Source organism: Triticum aestivum, unplaced genomic scaffold (genome assembly GCF_018294505.1).
Source record: "Triticum aestivum cultivar Chinese Spring unplaced genomic scaffold, IWGSC CS RefSeq v2.1 scaffold17588, whole genome shotgun sequence".
Lineage (NCBI taxonomy): Eukaryota > Viridiplantae > Streptophyta > Magnoliopsida > Poales > Poaceae > Triticum > Triticum aestivum.
The window spans coordinates 27,687-33,074 of NW_025225872.1; the positions used below are offsets into that span (position 1 = coordinate 27,687).

The 5,388-nt window shown below is 39.8% G+C and overlaps 1 long non-coding RNA gene across 1 annotated transcript; it reads left to right on the forward strand.

Moving 5' to 3' along the window:
- Positions 1 to 730: 730 nt before the first annotated feature.
- Positions 731 to 2,108, forward strand: LOC123172403 (uncharacterized). The gene is made up of 3 exons (XR_006485572.1): positions 731 to 982; positions 1,506 to 1,555; positions 1,647 to 2,108. It is a non-coding gene; the product is annotated as an uncharacterized lncRNA (long non-coding RNA).
- Positions 2,109 to 5,388: the final 3,280 nt, after the last annotated feature.

Consider the following 5,388-nt stretch of genomic DNA (forward strand, 5'->3'; position numbering starts at 1 on the left):
CCAGAAACACTTGAAGCAATGGCACGCAACGAAGGTCTGTTATTGGCACTCGAGGTCGGTGTACAAAAGGTACAGATCACCACCGATTGTTCTGCAATAGTTAAACACATTCAAGAACCTTTCCTAACTCCAAGCAAGGTTGTGGTGGAGAAATCAAGACAAAGCTCTTGATGATACCTCTCGCGGAAGTGATTCACGAGAAAGTGCCTGTAACACTGAATCATATGTGCTTGCGAAAGCTGCTACACTAGATCACATTTAATATGTGCTTGCAAACCTGTTTTTGAAAGTCATGAACAATCTTCAAACTGACTTTTTTTTTTAAAAAAAATCAGGATTTGTTTTTGAATTCATGAACATTTTTGAACCTGCGATCATTTTTCGGAATTAGTGAACATTTTACGAATTTGTGAACAACGGACATTACTTAAATTGGTGAACTTTTTTTGAATCCGCAAAAAAATACTAATTTGTGAATGGATTTTGAAATTCTTGAGAATATGTGAACATCGATTTGAATTCACAAACTTTTTTTCATATCCATGATTTTTATTGAATTTGCAAGCTTTTTCGAAATTCATGAATTTTTTCCCAAGATTCACGAACATAATTTGAATTTGAAAATTAAAAGGAAAAAAAAAGAAAAAAAAGGTAATTTCATAGTAGTAGTATACTAGTTTTTTGTGGACTTGCAGCGAAGCGACGGGAAACTTTGTGGTGGTGGTGAGAGCGAGGCCGAGTCAGTTAGGTGGTCGGCCCACTTGGCGGCTGGGTGCCTTAAAAAGGAAGGGGTAGGATCCGGCGTGTTGGGACACCATCGCTCGCGTGTTGGAGATCGAGAGAAGGAAACCCTAGCCGCCGTCGTCCAGATCTGCTTGGGTTGGTGGAGGGTATGGCTATGGCGCTGCGCACCATGGCCGCCAAGCTGAAGCAGAAGATCCCCGCCGCTGTCCAGCGGGTTCGCGTCTCTTCTCGTGCTCCGGTTCGTTCCCCATCTCGATTTTCTCGCCCCCTTCCGAGTCTTTGATTGATGCAATCGAATCGATTGATAAAGACATGTTGCGATGCGCGATTAGTCGGATCCATCCGTCGACGTGAGTCTGTTGCATGTTCTTCTACTAGTGATGGAGGCCCTGCTGCTTAGGTTGTTGGGTTAAATAAATAAATTTTGATGATATTAGCAATCGGAATCAACGTGTGCAATCCATCATCTTTCTGTTACCAGATACACCACAGCCCGATGTTCTTAGCTATTTTCATTGATTATTAAATTAGCAATGTAGTTTCAATTGCTGGAATTTCTGAATGTTGTTCAAGAGTCCTGATGATGTTGAGATTTCGGACAGACTGATGATAGTTGCTGCCAAACTTTAAGTTGGTGTTAAACCTTGTATATTTAGCTTGGTGTTTTGAACTGAAAATACCAAACTTTACCAATGAAATTATCCATGTCATTTTGCATTCAGCGGCCCCAGTTTTAACGATTCAAACTCTACTGCATGTAGGCACCTGCTGATGCTGACTTCGACCGCTTCGGCTTCGGCCCAGAGTTTCGGTAAGGCACTAAAAACATGCAAGATTGTCGTCTGATTGATTCCTTCATTGCGCAACACGTCCTAACATTCATTCTCATTCCTCTTTGGAAGCCGGGCACTGGACAAGATTGTAGAGAAACACAGGAAGAGGCGCAGGGATGAGGCCTTGGCCTGTGGTGCTGGCTTCAGTCTTGGAGCACTCACCTTTTTGCTTGGGGTCCATAGGCTCGGTTTAAGGGAGATGGCTCAATGGTGAATGACTGGAATATCTATCCTGCACCGCATGTTCTACTATCTACTACTGCACCCGCAAGTTCTACTATCTACTAGTGCTATATCCTGCACCGCAAGTTCTACTATCTACTAGTACTATATATATCATGCATGTTTTAACTAGCCGGTGTACTCTGTAATTCCTGGCTTGTGTGTTATGTAAGATCACTACTGTATGTACAATGGGGATCCAGGTTCTGTGGGATCTAATTTCGGTGGTTGCATGTGGGATGTAAGGGCACTATATCGCCACTCTTATCTGTTGTTATCAGAGATCTATATTCAGCCGTGTTGTTAATCTGTTGTGGTGTTCTCATGGTCTCAACCTTCGAGTAATGATTCGTATGCATTTTGCTCTATGTTCTGTCTGATTGCTTTGGCCGTGAAGTTTTGTGAAGGCCTCATATCTGTGACTTGTTAATTCTTCTAGTTAGCTCACATTTACCAGTAGTGGGGGAGCAAGAATCCTACTGCCTCTGTTTCTAAAAGCAAGACGTTTTGGCAGTTCAATTTAAACTGTCAAAACGTCTTGCATTTTCACACAGAGGGAGTACCTAATAAGCCCCTGCCAGCTCCAAGTGAAGCGGAGAAGCCTGTTCCCTTTGCAATGTCGATTGGCCTTTCTGTGCAAAGAGTTCTTCTTGTGCAAACCTTTTGGGCTGCATTGGAGAATGCTTTGGGAAAGAAGAGCACCAATCCTGAGGTTAGCCCACTGTTGCCACTGGCAGAGCCAGGAAAAATGAGTGAGAAGGCTGAGCAAATCATATGGTTTGTGGATGACGCAAATGTCTATCGTGACCAATCAATGGTGCAATCTTTATTCGTTTCTTCTTTTTTGCGAAAGAGTGCAATCTTTATATTCAATCCAAGGACTGGTCAACTATTCCTGAATGTTTGTTCATTTCCTTTTTGCTTTGCTTTTAGTTCTAGTTTTGTTTAATGGCATAACTGTGGAGTTTGTTGCATATTTCTTGTAGTGATGGAGGCGGGGATAGTTATGGATAGGCCCTGCTTAAGTTGTTGGGTTAAAATTTGATATTAGCAATCGGAATCAACGTGTGCAATCCATCTTCTTTCTGTTACCAGAGACACCAGCCAGATGGCTTAGAGTCTCCTCATGTTCTTAGCAATATAGTTATTGTGATTAAATTAGCAATATAGTCTCAATTGCTGGAATTTCTAAATGTTCTTCTAGAGTCTTGATTTTGAGATTTCGGATAGATAGATAGATGCCAAAGTTGGTTAAACCTTCTATATTTAGCTTCAGGTTTTGAACTGGAAATACCAAACTGTACCAATGAACACCACTCATCCAAACAGGATGAAGTACTTGTTTTTGGAAATCATCATGTGGCATCCAGTCCAGAATCTCTCTGTTGACCTAGACAGACTCAATAGATGTTTTTAGATGAAATTATCAATGTCATTTTAGTTTCAGCAGCCTGCATTAGCTGCTCCCATTTTTAACGATTCAAACTCAACTGCATGTAGGCACCGGCTAATGCTGACCTCGACTGCTTTGGCCCAGAGTTTCGGTAAGGCACTAGACATGCAAGATTGTCATCTGATTGATTCATTCATTGCGCAATACATCCTAACATTCACTCTCCTTCCTCTTTGGGAGCATAAAAGCACCGGAGAAGATTATAGAGCAACACAAGAAGAGGCGCAGGGACGAGGGCTTGGCCTGTGGTGCTGGCTTCAGTCTTGGAGCACTCACCTTTTTGCTTGGGGTCCGTCGATTCGATTGAACGGATGGGTCAATGCCTGGGATATCTATCCTGCACCGCATGTTCTACCATCTACTACTATATCCTGCACCCAACGTTCTACTATCTACTACTCCCTCCATTCCACACTGTAGTGCGCCTGCGTTTCCCGAGATCTACGTTTGACTGTAAATTTAACCAACGAGACCGATTGCGGCGGGAGCAAAAATTATATCACTGAATTCATACCGAAAATACGAATTTAGTGGTATAATTTTTGCTAGTGTACTATCTACTACTATCCTGCATGTTTAATTAGCCAGTGTACTCTATGATTTTTGGCTCGTGTGTTATGCAAGATCACTGCTCTATGTATAATGGGGATCCAGGTTCCGCCGGATCTAATTTCGGTGGTTGCATCTGGGGATGTAAGAGCACTCTATCGGGACATTGAGTATTTGATCCCGAGCTCATATGCTTCACATGAACAGTAAAATGTACTCCCTCTGTCCCAAAATATAAGAACGTTTTTAACACTACACTAGTGTCAAAAACGTTCTTATATTATGGGACGGAGGGAGTAAAAAATAGTAAAAGAATTCAAAAAAAATCTGATTTTTTTTTGTGATGAACATTGATGAATTTTCTAACTGCATGCAAAATTTCAGGTTGAATGACATTCGTGTAGGCCTGGGCCAAAAAAATAAAATCGATGGTCCAAAAAGACTATTGTTAGAAGCATTTTGGAACATCAATTTTGTTATTTTTGCCCAGACCTCCATGAATGTTATTTTGACCTGAAATTTTGCATGCAGTTAGAACAATCATCACAAAAAAATTCCGATTTTTTTTATTTTACTGTTCATGCACGAGCATATGAGCTCAGGATCAAAACAACACTTTTGCACTCTATCGGCACTCAGAGATCTATACTGAGCCGTGTTATTAATCTGTTGTGGTATTCTCCTGGTCTGAACATTCGAGTAATGATTATGAGGGATCGTATGCATTTTGCTCTTTGTTCTGTATGATTGCTTCGGCTGTAAAGTGTTGCTAGGGTGCTACGAAGTCCATGTAAGGGACTTGTTCATTCTGCAGGTTAGCTTACACTAGTCATCAACCGGCACGGGCCAGCTATTTGAGTGCCTCTTAAATGTTTATACTATTTGTAACATGTTAACTTTTTTAGGAATATAAATTTATTCACAATAAGTTTAGGAGTATATAATTAAAAATCAAGATACAGAATATACACCAGTAAGAGTTATTTAAGCTTCAATCAAAAGTGAAACTTATAGAAATGAATGAATAGTGGTCAGCTTAATGAAAATGTTTCATATTATATATATAAACAAGGGAACACAATTTATTTTCTAAAAAGCGGAGCTTATATCTTAGCAGATTATCAACAACAAATTTGCACTGATCATAGATGCAGCCTTGTTTTCTGAACAATAACTAAAATCATCAACATTAAAAATCCCAACTATTGTGTTGTGGTTGGGGGATCCTGCAACATTATAGATGTAATGCTTGCCATTTAAAATAAAAGGCACCGGTATTGGTGTTCAATATAAAAAGTAGTGTATGAAGTGGCCTAGAGAGATTACAAATTAAATATTTATCATCACTGAATCCAAAGCCATGTTTATACTTTCCTCTCAATCAGGATTTCACATTGAATATTTGTACATCTTTTTAATATATTTTATCATTTTTTCCTTTTTTTGGTTCACAGCCCTTCTTGACAATATAAATAAATGTAAATTTGACCAATTGAACTGAATATATAAGTCAATCATTTATAGAACAATGCAATAGAAAAAAGTATCATTTGCAAAATGTTCTCTCATTACAAGGTGGAGGTGCAG